We start from the raw sequence: 16,892 nt of genomic DNA, 5'->3' as shown, positions 1-16,892 counted from the left end.
AGAAAAGGCCATTGTGATGGGAGTCAGTGTGATCTTGAGGAGTGGAAAGCAGTATTCTTGAGATGAAACGTGAGGTATTTCTAAGAGTCCTGGTATTTCTGGGAGAAAATGTCTTGTTTTGGAGAGCCAAAGTCCCATTTTGGGGGCAGAAGCTGGTATTTCTGTGACACTGCCATCTTGATGGGGGTAAGTGTGATCTTGAGGAGTGAAAAGCAGCATTTTGGTTAGAAAATGGGAGCTCTTCCTAAGAGCAGTGCTATTTCTGGGAGAAAAGGAGCTCTACTGGGCATAAAAATGGTGTATCTGTGATAAAATGCCACATTTCTGAAAGAAACTGTCCTCTTGCGGAGTGTAATGCTGTATGTTCCGGAGGAAATGGGAAATATTCAGCAGAGTCCTGGTATTTCTGGGAGAAGAGGTCTGATGTGGGGGGGGGAAGGTGATGTATCTGTGAGAAAGCTGGTGTTTCTGAGAGAAAATGCCAGGTATTGGTGAGGAAACAGATGCTAGAGAGGGAAAAGGCTGGTATTTTGGGGAAAAAAGGCCGTTTTTTAAAGAATAAGCTGGCATTTCTGGGAGAATATGTCCCATCGTTGGGAGAAAACGGGTGTATGTGGGAGAAAATGTCGTGTATTTGGGAGAAAGCTGGTGTATGTGGGAGAAAAGGCCATTGTGATGGGAGTCAGTGTGATCTTGAGGAGTGGAAAGCAGTATTCTTGAGATGAAACGTGAGGTATTTCTAAGAGTCCTGGTATTTCTGGGAGAAAATGTCTTGTTTTGGAGAGCCAAAGTCCCATTTTGGGGGCAGAAGCTGGTATTTCTGTGACACTGCCATCTTGATGGGGGTAAGCGTGATCTTGAGGAGTGAAAAGCAGCATTTTGGTTAGAAAATGGGAGCTCTTCCTAAGAGCAGTGCTATTTCTGGGAGAAAAGGAGCTCTACTGGGCATAAAAATGGTGTATCTGTGATAAAATGCCACATTTCTGAAAGAAACTGTCCTCTTGCGGAGTGTAATGCTGTATGTTCCGGAGGAAATGGGAAATATTCAGCAGAGTCCTGGTATTTCTGGGAGAAGAGGTCTGATGTGGGGGGGGGAAGGTGATGTATCTGTGAGAAAGCTGGTGTTTCTGGGAGAAAATGCCAGGTATTGGTGAGGAAACAGATGCTAGAGAGGGAAAAGGCTGGTATTTTGGGGAAAAAAGGCCGTTTGTTAAAGAATAAGCTGGCATTTCTGGGAGAATATGTCCCATCGTTGGGAGAAAACGGGTGTATGTGGGAGAAAATGTCGTGTATTTGGGAGAAAGCTGGTGTATGTGGGAGAAAAGGCCATTGTGATGGGAGTCAGTGTGATCTTGAGGAGTGGAAAGCAGTATTCTTGAGATGAAACGTGAGGTATTTCTAAGAGTCCTGGTATTTCTGGGAGAAAATGTCTTGTTTTGGAGAGCCAAAGTCCCATTTTGGGATCAGAAGCTGGTATTTCTGTGACACTGCCATCTTGATGGGGGTAAGCGTGATCTTGAGGAGTGTAAAGCAGCATTTTGGTTAGAAAATGGGAGCTCTTCCTAAGAGCAGTGCTATTTCTGGGAGAAAAGGAGCTCTACTGGGCATAAAAATGGTGTATCTGTGATAAAATGCCACATTTCTGAAAGAAACTGTCCTCTTGCGGAGTGTAATGCTGTATGTTCCGGAGGAAATGGGAAATATTCAGCAGAGTCCTGGTATTTCTGGGAGAAGAGGTCTGATGTGGGGGGGGGAAGGTGATGTATCTGTGAGAAAGCTGGTGTTTCTGGGAGAAAATGCCAGGTATTGGTGAGGAAACAGATGCTAGAGAGGGAAAAGGCTGGTATTTTGGGGAAAAAAGGCCGTTTTTTAAAGAATAAGCTGGCATTTCTGGGAGAATATGTCCCATCGTTGGGAGAAAACGGGTGTATGTGGGAGAAAATGTCGTGTATTTGGGAGAAAGCTGGTGTATGTGGGAGAAAAGGCCATTGTGATGGGAGTCAGTGTGATCTTGAGGAGTGGAAAGCAGTATTCTTGAGATGAAACGTGAGGTATTTCTAAGAGTCCTGGTATTTCTGGGAGAAAATGTCTTGTTTTGGAGAGCCAAAGTCCCATTTTGGGGGCAGAAGCTGGTATTTCTGTGACACTGCCATCTTGATGGGGGTAAGTGTGATCTTGAGGAGTGTAAAGCAGCATTTTGGTTAGAAAATGGGAGCTCTTCCTAAGAGCAGTGCTATTTCTGGGAGAAAAGGAGCTCTACTGGGCATAAAAATGGTGTATCTGTGATAAAATGCCACATTTCTGAAAGAAACTGTCCTCTTGCGGAGTGTAATGCTGTATGTTCCGGAGGAAATGGGAAATATTCAGCAGAGTCCTGGTATTTCTGGGAGAAGAGGTCTGATGTGGGGGGGGGAAGGTGATGTATCTGTGAGAAAGCTGGTGTTTCTGGGAGAAAATGCCAGGTATCGGTGAGGAAACAGATGCTAGAGAGGGAAAAGGCTGGTATTTTGGGGAAAAAAGGCCGTTTTTTAAAGAATAAGCTGGCATTTCTGGGAGAATATGTCCCATCTTTGGGAGAAAACGGGTGTATGTGGGAGAAAATGTCGTGTATTTGGGAGAAAGCTGGTGTATGTGGGAGAAAAGGCCATTGTGATGGGAGTCAGTGTGATCTTGAGGAGTGGAAAGCAGTATTCTTGAGATGAAACGTGAGGTATTTCTAAGAGTCCTGGTATTTCTGGGAGAAAATGTCTTGTTTTGGAGAGCCAAAGTCCCATTTTGGGGGCAGAAGCTGGTATTTCTGTGACACTGCCATCTTGATGGGGGTAAGCGTGATCTTGAGGAGTGAAAAGCAGCATTTTGGTTAGAAAATGGGAGCTCTTCCTAAGAGCAGTGCTATTTCTGGGAGAAAAGGAGCTCTACTGGGCATAAAAATGGTGTATCTGTGATAAAATGCCACATTTCTGAAAGAAACTGTCCTCTTGCGGAGTGTAATGCTGTATGTTCCGGAGGAAATGGGAAATATTCAGCAGAGTCCTGGTATTTCTGGGAGAAGAGGTCTGATGTGGGGGGGGGGAAGGTGATGTATCTGTGAGAAAGCTGGTGTTTCTGGGAGAAAATGCCAGGTATCGGTGAGGAAACAGATGCTAGAGAGGGAAAAGGCTGGTATTTTGGGGAAAAAAGGCCGTTTTTTAAAGAATAAGCTGGCATTTCTGGGAGAATATGTCCCATCTTTGGGAGAAAACGGGTGTATGTGGGAGAAAATGTCGTGTATTTGGGAGAAAGCTGGTGTATGTGGGAGAAAAGGCCATTGTGATGGGAGTCAGTGTGATCTTGAGGAGTGGAAAGCAGTATTCTTGAGATGAAACGTGAGGTATTTCTAAGAGTCCTGGTATTTCTGGGAGAAAATGTCTTGTTTTGGAGAGCCAAAGTCCCATTTTGGGGGCAGAAGCTGGTATTTCTGTGACACTGCCATCTTGATGGGGGTAAGTGTGATCTTGAGGAGTGTAAAGCAGCATTTTGGTTAGAAAATGGGAGCTCTTCCTAAGAGCAGTGCTATTTCTGGGAGAAAAGGAGCTCTACTGGGCATAAAAATGGTGTATCTGTGATAAAATGCCACATTTCTGAAAGAAACTGTCCTCTTGCGGAGTGTAATGCTGTATGTTCCGGAGGAAATGGGAAATATTCAGCAGAGTCCTGGTATTTCTGGGAGAAGAGGTCTGATGTGGGGGGGGGGAAGGTGATGTATCTGTGAGAAAGCTGGTGTTTCTGGGAGAAAATGCCAGGTATCGGTGAGGAAACAGATGCTAGAGAGGGAAAAGGCTGGTATTTTGGGGAAAAAAGGCCGTTTTTTAAAGAATAAGCTGGCATTTCTGGGAGAATATGTCCCATCTTTGGGAGAAAACGGGTGTATGTGGGAGAAAATGTCGTGTATTTGGGAGAAAGCTGGTGTATGTGGGAGAAAAGGCCATTGTGATGGGAGTCAGTGTGATCTTGAGGAGTGGAAAGCAGTATTCTTGAGATGAAACGTGAGGTATTTCTAAGAGTCCTGGTATTTCTGGGAGAAAATGTCTTGTTTTGGAGAGCCAAAGTCCCATTTTGGGATCAGAAGCTGGTATTTCTGTGACACTGCCATCTTGATGGGGGTAAGCGTGATCTTGAGGAGTGTAAAGCAGCATTTTGGTTAGAAAATGGGAGCTCTTCCTAAGAGCAGTGCTATTTCTGGGAGAAAAGGAGCTCTACTGGGCATAAAAATGGTGTATCTGTGATAAAATGCCACATTTCTGAAAGAAACTGTCCTCTTGCGGAGTGTAATGCTGTATGTTCCGGAGGAAATGGGAAATATTCAGCAGAGTCCTGGTATTTCTGGGAGAAGAGGTCTGATGTGGGGGGGGGAAGGTGATGTATCTGTGAGAAAGCTGGTGTTTCTGGGAGAAAATGCCAGGTATTGGTGAGGAAACAGATGCTAGAGAGGGAAAAGGCTGGTATTTTGGGGAAAAAAGGCCGTTTGTTAAAGAATAAGCTGGCATTTCTGGGAGAATATGTCCCATCGTTGGGAGAAAACGGGTGTATGTGGGAGAAAATGTCGTGTATTTGGGAGAAAGCTGGTGTATGTGGGAGAAAAGGCCATTGTGATGGGAGTCAGTGTGATCTTGAGGAGTGGAAAGCAGTATTCTTGAGATGAAACGTGAGGTATTTCTAAGAGTCCTGGTATTTCTGGGAGAAAATGTCTTGTTTTGGAGAGCCAAAGTCCCATTTTGGGATCAGAAGCTGGTATTTCTGTGACACTGCCATCTTGATGGGGGTAAGCGTGATCTTGAGGAGTGTAAAGCAGCATTTTGGTTAGAAAATGGGAGCTCTTCCTAAGAGCAGTGCTATTTCTGGGAGAAAAGGAGCTCTACTGGGCATAAAAATGGTGTATCTGTGATAAAATGCCACATTTCTGAAAGAAACTGTCCTCTTGCGGAGTGTAATGCTGTATGTTCCGGAGGAAATGGGAAATATTCAGCAGAGTCCTGGTATTTCTGGGAGAAGAGGTCTGATGTGGGGGGGGGAAGGTGATGTATCTGTGAGAAAGCTGGTGTTTCTGGGAGAAAATGCCAGGTATTGGTGAGGAAACAGATGCTAGAGAGGGAAAAGGCTGGTATTTTGGGGAAAAAAGGCCGTTTGTTAAAGAATAAGCTGGCATTTCTGGGAGAATATGTCCCATCTTTGGGAGAAAACGGGTGTATGTGGGAGAAAATGTCGTGTATTTGGGAGAAAGCTGGTGTATGTGGGAGAAAAGGCCATTGTGATGGGAGTCAGTGTGATCTTGAGGAGTGGAAAGCAGTATTCTTGAGATGAAACGTGAGGTATTTCTAAGAGTCCTGGTATTTCTGGGAGAAAATGTCTTGTTTTGGAGAGCCAAAGTCCCATTTTGGGGGCAGAAGCTGGTATTTCTGTGACACTGCCATCTTGATGGGGGTAAGTGTGATCTTGAGGAGTGTAAAGCAGCATTTTGGTTAGAAAATGGGAGCTCTTCCTAAGAGCAGTGCTATTTCTGGGAGAAAAGGAGCTCTACTGGGCATAAAAATGGTGTATCTGTGATAAAATGCCACATTTCTGAAAGAAACTGTCCTCTTGCGGAGTGTAATGCTGTATGTTCCGGAGGAAATGGGAAATATTCAGCAGAGTCCTGGTATTTCTGGGAGAAGAGGTCTGATGTGGGGGGGGGGAAGGTGATGTATCTGTGAGAAAGCTGGTGTTTCTGGGAGAAAATGCCAGGTATCGGTGAGGAAACAGATGCTAGAGAGGGAAAAGGCTGGTATTTTGGGGAAAAAAGGCCGTTTTTTAAAGAATAAGCTGGCATTTCTGGGAGAATATGTCCCATCTTTGGGAGAAAACGGGTGTATGTGGGAGAAAATGTCGTGTATTTGGGAGAAAGCTGGTGTATGTGGGAGAAAAGGCCATTGTGATGGGAGTCAGTGTGATCTTGAGGAGTGGAAAGCAGTATTCTTGAGATGAAACGTGAGGTATTTCTAAGAGTCCTGGTATTTCTGGGAGAAAATGTCTTGTTTTGGAGAGCCAAAGTCCCATTTTGGGGGCAGAAGCTGGTATTTCTGTGACACTGCCATCTTGATGGGGGTAAGTGTGATCTTGAGGAGTGTAAAGCAGCATTTTGGTTAGAAAATGGGAGCTCTTCCTAAGAGCAGTGCTATTTCTGGGAGAAAAGGAGCTCTACTGGGCATAAAAATGGTGTATCTGTGATAAAATGCCACATTTCTGAAAGAAACTGTCCTCTTGCGGAGTGTAATGCTGTATGTTCCGGAGGAAATGGGAAATATTCAGCAGAGTCCTGGTATTTCTGGGAGAAGAGGTCTGATGTGGGGGGGGGAAGGTGATGTATCTGTGAGAAAGCTGGTGTTTCTGGGAGAAAATGCCAGGTATTGGTGAGGAAACAGATGCTAGAGAGGGAAAAGGCTGGTATTTTGGGGAAAAAAGGCCGTTTGTTAAAGAATAAGCTGGCATTTCTGGGAGAATATGTCCCATCGTTGGGAGAAAACGGGTGTATGTGGGAGAAAATGTCGTGTATTTGGGAGAAAGCTGGTGTATGTGGGAGAAAAGGCCATTGTGATGGGAGTCAGTGTGATCTTGAGGAGTGGAAAGCAGTATTCTTGAGATGAAATGTGAGGTATTTCTAAGAGTCCTGGTATTTCTGGGAGAAAATGTCTTGTTTTGGAGAGCCAAAGTCCCATTTTGGGGGCAGAAGCTGGTATTTCTGTGACACTGCCATCTTGATGGGGGTAAGTGTGATCTTGAGGAGTGTAAAGCAGCATTTTGGTTAGAAAATGGGAGCTCTTCCTAAGAGCAGTGCTATTTCTGGGAGAAAAGGAGCTCTACTGGGCATAAAAATGGTGTATCTGTGATAAAATGCCACATTTCTGAAAGAAACTGTCCTCTTGCGGAGTGTAATGCTGTATGTTCCGGAGGAAATGGGAAATATTCAGCAGAGTCCTGGTATTTCTGGGAGAAGAGGTCTGATGTGGGGGGGGGGAAGGTGATGTATCTGTGAGAAAGCTGGTGTTTCTGGGAGAAAATGCCAGGTATTGGTGAGGAAACAGATGCTAGAGAGGGAAAAGGCCATCCCTTTGGGAGAGAAGTGGTATTTCTGGGAGAAAATGCCCCAAATCGGGGAGTAAGTGTCATCCTGAGGCGTGTCATGGAGTAGATTTGGGAGGAAATGGAGGTGTTTCACAGAGTAGCGGCACTTCTGGGAGAAAATGTCCTCAGTGGGAAAGACAATGTCCTCTTGAGGGAAGAAAACAGGTCTTTCTTACAGCAAATGTCATCCAATTGGGAGAAAATCTCCTCTCTTGGGGAGAAAAGTGGTCTTTCTGAGAGAAGGTGTCCTCTTCTTGGCTGCAAGTGTCCCAGTTGGCATTGTCATGGAGGCTTTTTGGGGAGAAAGCGTGTGGCAGTAGTAAGAGAAGGGGTATTTCTGGGAGCAAATCTCCTCTTTTTGGAAGAGAAGGTGAAATTTCCAAGGGAAAAGTGGCATTTCTGGGAGGAAATGACATAGCTGGGGGAGAAAAGTGGGAACCGGTGGGAAAGAAGATCTTGTACTGGAGAGCAACGGTGGTCTTTTTGGTGTGCCAAGTGGTCTCTTGGGGAGACAACGTGGTAAATAGGGGAGACAATGTCCTCTGGAGGAGTGTCAAGTAGTATTTGGGAGAGCAAACGTCAGGTATTTCTCGGAAACCGGCTGTTTCTGGGAGATAGTAGCAGACTTGGTTGGAAAATGACAGGTGTTTGTGAGAAAGCTGGTATTTTGGGAAAAAAAGGCCGTTTTTTAAAGAATAAGCTGGCATTTCTGGGAGAATATGTCCCATCGTTGGGAGAAAACGGGTGTATGTGGGAGAAAATGTCGTGTATTTGGGAGAAAGCTGGTGTATGTGGGAGAAAAGGCCATTGTGATGGGAGTCAGTGTGATCTTGAGGAGTGGAAAGCAGTATTCTTGAGATGAAACGTGAGGTATTTCTAAGAGTCCTGGTATTTCTGGGAGAAAATGTCTTGTTTTGTTTTATTGTTTTTAATATTTATATATTTTTTATGTTGCAATTTCAAGGAAACACTTCGATAGAAATTGCTTTTAATTCTTTTGGCATACATAGAAGATGTGAAAATGCACATCATATTTTCACATGAATGTAGTAACACAAAAAAAGTTCAAAGCAGTAACTGATACACTCAATTATAAAAGCTGCCCTTCCTGTGCAAGAAATGTAACTCAGCCCTTGGGCTAGATGCCATTCTGTGTCATTGATGTAAACCTGGCGGACGGTACAAATACTCTGAATTTAAAATGGCATGACTAAAAATGGAGTCTTTCCTCTAGCTTTTAAGTTTTAAGAAACATAAAATATGTACGTATGCTTGGCAACTTTTCCTTTCATTATATACAAAAGTGACTCTCTCTAAAATAACTGTCAAACTAAGAGGGACTGTCAGAAACCTATCACAGGAGGTAATCTATTTGCTCAGGTTGCTGAAGAGCAATGAAAAAGTAGATATTGAGTTTCAGTTTTCAGCACATACATTAAAGTCCCATGCCTGTAATTAGGTCTCCTACCTTCCAAATAGAATTTTAAAAAAGTTTGATACATGATTATTTTAAATTATTTTTCTATAATTGGTTAGTGGTATTGTGGAACACATATTTAAGGATTAATGATGAGAAAGATTAGAAATCCAAAAAGTGTAAAATTCCATGCAAACTCAATTAAGTTTCAAGGACATTTCCATCAGAAAGAATGGAAATGAAGAAAGAACGGAGCCCCCAGGCTGGTTGTTGAGTGAGAATTACTGCTTACCCAGCATCCGTTTGCTTCATCAAATGTCCCCCATCTGCTCACAGAAACCTCTCTAAGATGCTTTTCTGAAGAATATTTGGCAGCATGTTTCCCAGGGCTGATGCCTAGAGGAGAGGGTTACATGGAGACTTGCTGTCTATCTTGATGGCAAACCCCTCCTAAGTAGGAATCCAGAGCTGGTGACTCACTTTGTAGTCTTGTATAGGTCTGGGGCAAGACAACATTATGGCAGTGGGGAGATATTCATGGTCAGGCTGGACAGGCCTCTGAGGTCTCTGACCTCTGTGGGTGTCCCTGTTCATTACTGGGGAACTGGACTCAATGGTCTGTAAGAGTCCCTTCCAACTCAAAAAAAAATTCTATGATTCTATGATTCTATGAATATTCCTGGTTTTATTACAAGTACAAATACTGATAAAGCCTACATTCAAATTGTTTATTCCTTGCTTTTGGAGAAGCTAAAACACTAGCACTAAGAGTTTTAATCAACGTAGATAATAGCTTGTCAGTTGTTATGCACAGTGGTACGTGCACCCAGTTTGAAATTTCAGTGCCATTAATGTTTTTAATTTTTTAAGTGATATGACACAGTACATGCAATCAACAATAACGAACATACCATGGTTCAGGACCCCTGATCTCTCAGCTAGTAATTTAAAATATTTTCATGTGTAGAGACAAGACAAGTATTATGTCCTAAATGGAGTCTAGGTCCCCAGCACTATTTCTCTCTCTATTTGATCCCTAAAAACAACTGTTCTCTTGCCAAAGATTTTGCATCGTTAAATCTCCTTTCTGAAACAATGAATATTGTGTAGTTGCAGGCCACTTTTTCAAACCTGTGGACATTCCCTTTGCTTCTACTTCTTTAAGCAACCTGCAGTTGCAATACACTTTTGCAGTACAGTCTTGAACCTCTTTATTCCTTGTTTTTCAGTCACCATGGGCTGTGTCTGTGCTGTCTTTGTAACCAGGACCAGGGAATGACCTCTTTTCTCCCAGTCAGTTTTCTCAACACATCTACTGGTGTGGATGAAGCAAGCAAAGGCAACAAGAAAAGCAAATACAATTATACTAGCAAGCAGGAGTATCATTTATTATAGATGATAATCACATGTTGGTTTGTCACTAGGTGTGTTTAATCAACAACTTTCTTTTTGAAATAAGAGTGAAGATAAAAGAAAAGTTCAAATAGGATTCCTACATGTCTCGTTTTCATTAAAGATTAGATCTGCTACAACACGATGAACTGAGGATAATATAATGTAACGTCCAAACACTTTTTTTCAAGTAATGTTAACACTGAATGAAAGGTATACAGGCTTCAATGAGATTAGGCAGTTGAGGCCTAGTTGAATGCTATTTGTTGTTGAATGGTATTTGTGACAGTGTTGAAAGAAATGGCTGATGTTATTGTAAAGTTACTGTCTGTCATCTATGAAAAACGGTGTTCTGCACAGGTCTGTGAGTGTTAGAAATGGGCTTTCTTGAAGAGCTGTCTTTATGGAAAAGGAGGCATTGCTTGCAAACTGGTAAATTGGGAAAAAAAAAAAAAAAAAAAAAAAAAAGTAACATTTCTGATTTCCAATTTAGTTATTAGAAAATCCCCATCATCTCTCTTTATATTATATGAATACTCCATGGTGTCCTTGGGATGACAAGATGCCTGTACTGCTATTTAGATATGCACAAATACAACAAATCCATGGGCAGATCTTTCCCCTACTGCATTTTTTTAATGTATTTCTTTATTGCTAAACTAAAAGGAAAATAATAGTAGAAAAAATTCAATCACCTTAATCAGCACATGCAAGTCTGAAAAATCTTTTTCTTGCTCTGTAATACTGAAAAGACCTGATGGGAAATGTTACCTTCCAAATTTTGCTCTGTGTATATGCATTTCCTATTTAAACCCTCACTCAGCAAGAGAAGGAAAAACACTTCTCAGTTTCAGTGTAAGTGCCCCATGGAATTTTCTACAGGAAAAATATCACTTTAGATCTGTCAGACAATAACATTTTATTACCTCAAGGATGTTATCTGAACCTGAGGTCTAATATCTAAATGAACTGCAGTTCAGATTATTTGAGATTTAGCAGAAAGACAGAGGGATGGAAAGTTTCATAGAAAGATTCTATGGGGAGAAGTCTCATTCATTTATTGTGGATAAATATGATGAAAAGGTATTCATATACCAAGTTTTAATAACTGTATGGTTAACAGGAGGAACAGTAGACAGCTTTGAGCAGTAGCTGACATACAGAACAGGAGAGTTGGAAGAGTAATATTTCCAAGAAGATTAATTTAATTTAAAGGCAGAATGTTTTTTGGCTATTGGAAAGTTCTCTGTTGTGTTGAGCAAAAGGATAGATATACTGGCTGAAAATAAACCTGTAAAAGTGAGGTAATGCATTTACTAAAACAACAATAATTGCTATATCAGGATGGATCATATATTAAAGGCAATAAAACTCTGATTAATAGCTGTCAGGTTATTTCTTTATTTTCTCAAATATTTATTTGAGCGCAACATACTATAAATACTTTAAAGAAAATGTTTATCTTATATTTGTACATGATTGCACTCAGTAATACATGGAAGAGCAGCCACTGAAGTGGGAGGATCATAAGCCCAATGTATGTGAAGAGAGAGAGCAATAAATTTGATTCTTCTCAGCATTTTTCTGTTACAGGTTTTGAGAAACTTGTTAGATTTTAGTACCTGCAAATGTAAATGAAACCAACATAAAATACCATACATAACCTTATTACTTTAAATAACATAGAAAATATGGATTGGAAGACTCGTGTGCATGTTCTTTTTTTCTGTCTTAGACCTGAATAAAGCTGTAAAGAAGAAATTAATGCTCTAGTAAGTCACTGTCAACTCTTGCAAGTCCATTTGGGAGAAAATTTGACACTCCATTTTTTTTTTTCTTGTTGTCCTTCTATCTCCTACTCTCCTTTCTGTGTATGTTTATTATTTGCCTCATTTCTGTGAAAACAAATCAGGCTCCATTAATAAAAGCAAAAACTGTTTAAGGCCATCCATCTTACTCTTTCTCCTCAAAGGTTTGCTGCCACTTGTTCTATCACAGAGGACTGCAAAACTTTTTTGCTCCACATTGTTACCCTCTAAAGATAAAATGAATAAATTGCTTAAGATGATGTTGAAAGACTCTTAATGGTGCATTTATGATCATAACATACGTATTTGTGAGACCTAAGGATTTTTATTCATTCTATTTTTGTTCAATGTAAAATCAAGATTAACTTCTTAAATTTTCTGGACATCCTCGTTGTATAAATTTAATTTTTTACTCCTTTTCCTTGTACAACTTCTGAAATCTGACAGTAAGAACATTTTTATTTTTGTCTCAAACCTCTTTTTTATTCTTTGTCCATCTATTTTTTTTTTCCCCCTATGATGCTTCTTATAACTTTACCAATTACTTTGTGTTCCATTTCATTACGTTATTTATTTTTGCTTTTTCTTTAGGGCAGGATATGTCTACTGCTATGCATCTGCACAGTTCCTACAATGGAGCTTTGATCCTGGTTGGATTGCTTAAGTGCCATTAACATAAACGTGGTTAACAAAAATAGTAGTTTCAGCTTAGTATTTTTCATGCTAAATCAGGTTCAAAACTAGAAGAATAAAAGTTTTTTTGTAAGAAACATAAACATCCATGTTGATTTCATAAGTGAAACTGATTCTGTTTTTGAAGAGCGGAAGAAATTTAAATAATTCACCTGAAAGCAAAGTTCACTTCTGTTTCTATATTCTCAGAAGTGAATCATCAGATTAAACTAGCATGCCACAGTTTAGTGGTAAACCTCTAACACTACCAAATCTACATATGTAGATTTTGCTTTAATGTCACAGGCAACAGAATGTAATCAACTAACAAACAAAACAAGCAAACAGAAAATTCACATCCAAATAAACCAGAAAGAGGAGTTTATAGACACTCTACAGAACTGTTAGCTGTGCTATGCTTTTCAAAAGCTGGAATTTGTCCTACAGACATCTCAGAAGTTGCACATCTGTCCAAGAAGAATCATTGCACTTTATTTCTACTGTACATGTTTATCTTATATCTTATTCTTCATTACTGTTATGTACTATGCAAAATACATAAAGAAAAAAAGCAGTAATCAAACTATACATACTGTGAGCAGGGCTTTGTGAAGGCTGCAGTACTGTACAGAAGAAAGCCTTGAACAGATCTATCTCAAATTCAGGGTAATAATACATTTATTTCCTACCCACATTGCTCATGTAATCCACCAACTATTTTAGGAACGCCTAGATTCTTAAAAATACAGAAATTAAAGTGATTTCCTGATCAACCCTTACAGAAAGACACAAGTTTAAACATGAAAGCAACTATGAATGCTTTGGAGAGAAAAAAATAGAATGTAATGTTAATAATCCCTGTAATGTTAATAAGCTAAATAACAGTTTCAAAGTTTAGTATCTTGATGCTTTACGGAGCTCCCATAAAATGGCTCTGAGCCTTCCCTTTCTAATGATTTTGCACACCCACGCAACTTGCTCTGTGGGGATGGAAGATAACAGGATTTAGATCCTTGACACACTGCAATTGATTTAACAATAAGTATTGTCCATCCTAGTTTTGGGTTACTATAAGATGAAAGCAAAAATGTATATACTGATCTACTGGTTTTCTTTTAAAAAACATTCACCTGATGCTGAAGGCTAATTCTGTAAAGCTGAAACTTAAATCCCAGCAGAAACAGGTTCCCAGATATTAAAAACAAACAAACAAACAAAAAAAAAAATCATAAAAGTATGTATAATGAAATCTTTAGGCATGTGACAAACTTTGTTTTATATATTATATGATTTCAGAACATCTGTCACACACACTCACAAACTTTCCTTAGAAGGAGAAGCAGAAGTTTAGATGATGATAAAGTTATGTTCTTACCACATTAGACGGTTCCAATTTCTTCCTTCTAGCAAGGTCAGTGATATTATTGCCATTGTAGTTGATGCTCTCCATACAGCCTTTGAAATTTTTTTCTGCTGTTAGAACTTGGCTTCCCAGAAAAAGGCATGCCTCCAAAGGTTATCTTTGAATGTATCAGAAAATGAAAGACAGTTACTGGAGGACAAGGGCTTAGAATTTTTGCTTACTAGAAAAAGAAAGTATCAAACAAGTACTGGAAAAGTAGGAAAAAGTCTATGATGAAGTCATGACTGCAAATATTTTTGGTGGTAAATTGTATCTATTATTAGGTTTTCCCAAATACAGAGAAAATATGTATCACAGTTACATATAGACTGTAACGAAGAGAAGGTCTCTAAAAGGAATGCACTTTTAAATGCTTGGCAGAGCAAAATGTCAGTATTGTTAAGAAACAAGAATTTGTTGGCCAAAGAATGTGCTGTCTGTCTGATCTTGGAGAAGAAAAGTCTGCCTTTCTTTACAAACCTGAATGCAGAAAGTTTGAGAAGTAAAGGTGCCCAGTAAAACCTATTTCAATATGTAGACTGAAACAAACATTAAAATAAAAAAAAATCTACTAAATCAAAAGGGAAGAAGGAAAGTGTTGCTTTATGTAGAACATCCATCAGTTTGGTAGAGTGTCAGAAGTGAGAAGTGGTTGGTGGCAAGTAAGTATTATTCATTCTTTGTCATATATTAAAATAAAGGATGTTTTATTTTCTTTCATGTACCAAACCGTAATACCAAACAGTTCCATTTGTCTTAAATACTCTATACAACTGCAGATAATTACAGCAACATAAAAACCAGCATTATGACATACCTAGAGGGATTAGTTTGACTTGTGTTTGGTTCCCAGGTCCCAAGATGCCAGTATCTGGGAAAGTGGCAAATGGAAATTCAACTGTGCAGAGGAACAGGAAAAAACCCTATATCTGTATATCAGCAATACAGAAATAATTGATAAAACGCTCAGGAAACAAGCTGTGTTTAACCAGCACTGTCCAATCCAGCCTGTTGCAGGGTCCACGACAGCAGTGAGAGGAAAGAGCAGCAGACAAGACTCCTCTGGCTTGTACCATGGTATTAGTTCTAGCACGTTCTGCTAGAAGTTCTGCATTTGAAGTTACATTAGCAAGCCTGATGTGCTTGGCAACAGCACAACATCTCACTCCATATGTAACGTATTTTCTGTGGCAAAGAACTTCTTTGTTCATAACTCACGGACTTTTGATTTCCATGCATCTCATGGGCCTGAGATAAAAGACAATTTAAAAGGAAAGAAAGAAAAAAAAAGGGGGGGGGGGATGCTATGATGGTAATGTTTAATATTCGTGTGGGGGGTGAAAGGTGTACTTGAGTTGCCTAAGCACAAGCTTCTACTGCTATTGGTGATACCTGGGGTAGTGTGCCTTAGTAACCTCTGCTTTCTGCTTGAGGAGGTATGCATCTCTATAAATTCTCTGCCATTTCTGCCAACACCATGGGAGTGCTACAGATATCTAGGGGATATATGTATATAAGCTGCTCATTCAGTTTACGTGTTTGTCTTTTTCTTGGATGAGAAATAGTTGCTGTTTATTATTTCCTTAAATGCAACACAAGCATTTACTCATAATATCCAATCTGAGAACACCGTTCTTGTAACTGCTTATGAAAATCATAGATACAGAAATCAAAAGAAACTGTTTCAATCTGCTTGCATTTAAGGAAATAGGAAGTCTCTTTCCACCCTTGCGCATATTTAAGACTGTTTTCTGACAAACTGCTAGCTAAAGGCTTCAGTCTTTCTTTTTGTGCTTACTCCCTCAATGGAATAGCTGAGCTTTTGTAACTGTCCCTACTTTGAAGTTTTCTAGTGGATCCAGGTTGGTTTAAGTATCCTCTATTCCTCACTTCTGTCTTTTCTACCATTTTCTTCAAAAAGGAGCATGTTAAGAACATAAATTTCTATTCTGTTAAGAGTCTTCTCCTGCAGTTAGCTGGTTAGTAAATAATACTTTGCTCACTCACCTCACTCAACCTGCTGGCCACATTCTTTTTAATGCATCCCAGGATACCATTGGCCTTCTTGACCACAAGGCCACATTGCTGGTTTGTGGTCACCCTGCTGTCTACAGGGACACCCAGGCCCTGTTTGTAAGAGAATGTGATTGACTTCACTTCTTCCAGCAAAAAAAGAGAAGCAGGTCTAAGACATCTGTTTATCTCCAATTTAAACAACTTAATTTAGGTAGAATTATGTGTTTTACAGCTATTCACGTTGCTGTGAAAAGAAGCGCGGCTATACGAATAAGAAGCCGCGCGGCTCTGCCCTCGCAACTCCCCCCGCCCCGCGCACGGAGGCGGCCCCCAGCCGCAGCCCCCAGCCGCAGCCCCCAGCCGCTCCCCCCCTCGCGCAGCGCCACTCTGAGGTGCCGCCTGCCGCAGCGACGGCGGCGGGGAGCCCTCGCGCCCAGAGGCGGCCTTCCCGGGGTCTGCCCTCTCCGCCCCCCTCCCACCTACCTGAGGGCAGCCGGCATCCGTCCGCGCAGCGGCGCACAGCCGGTGGCACCGCGCGCACAGCCTGCCTGCCTGCCTGCCGCCCTCCCTCGGACGAGGGTCCCCTTAGACGAAAGCACAGCCCCAGCCCGGCCGCTACCGCGAGGGACCGCGCCCGCGGCCGGAGCCCGGGGGCCGCGAGGAGGGAGGGCTGAGCGCCCGGTGACAGGTGAGGACGGCCCCCGCGCCGCTCCCTACCTCGCGCCGCTCTCCTCGCAGCCGGCGGCTCGCTTACCCTCGACCGCCGCCGCCCCCTCGCTCCGTTCCCCCGCCCTAACGCGGAGTTCAACGCGACCCCGCTAGCCGCGAGGCCCCGCCCCCCGCCCCGCACTGACGGCTCTCTCCGCCAATAGCGAAGAAGACGGCCGTCCTCGAGCTCCGCCCTCACCTCCTTCGACCAATAGGAGCTATCCGTCGTGCTGCCCCTCCGCCTTCCCGGCAGGCTCGGTTGGCTCGCAGCTGCCGAGCAACGGGCGCGGGGCTGCGGGTGGGGCCGCTGAGGGCGGTGGCCGGGCCCCCGCTGCGGGCC

General features: G+C 41.8%; 1 long non-coding RNA gene across 1 annotated transcript; it reads right to left on the bottom strand.

Moving 5' to 3' along the window:
- Window positions 1–11,438: 11,438 nt before the first annotated feature.
- On the bottom strand, window positions 11,439–16,626 carry LOC149911646 (uncharacterized). Its single transcript, XR_016463065.1, has 4 exons — window positions 16,562–16,626; window positions 15,836–15,955; window positions 13,802–13,946; window positions 11,439–11,568 (listed from the first exon to the last, which is right to left on the bottom strand). It is a non-coding gene; the product is annotated as an uncharacterized LOC149911646 (long non-coding RNA).
- Window positions 16,627–16,892: the final 266 nt, after the last annotated feature.

Source organism: Phasianus colchicus, unplaced genomic scaffold (genome assembly GCF_987193195.1).
Source record: "Phasianus colchicus unplaced genomic scaffold, bPhaCol1.hap1.1 HAP1_SCAFFOLD_62, whole genome shotgun sequence".
In the NCBI taxonomy this organism is placed as follows: Eukaryota; Metazoa; Chordata; class Aves; order Galliformes; family Phasianidae; genus Phasianus; species Phasianus colchicus.
This window is presented reverse-complemented; position numbering and strand designations above follow the sequence as displayed.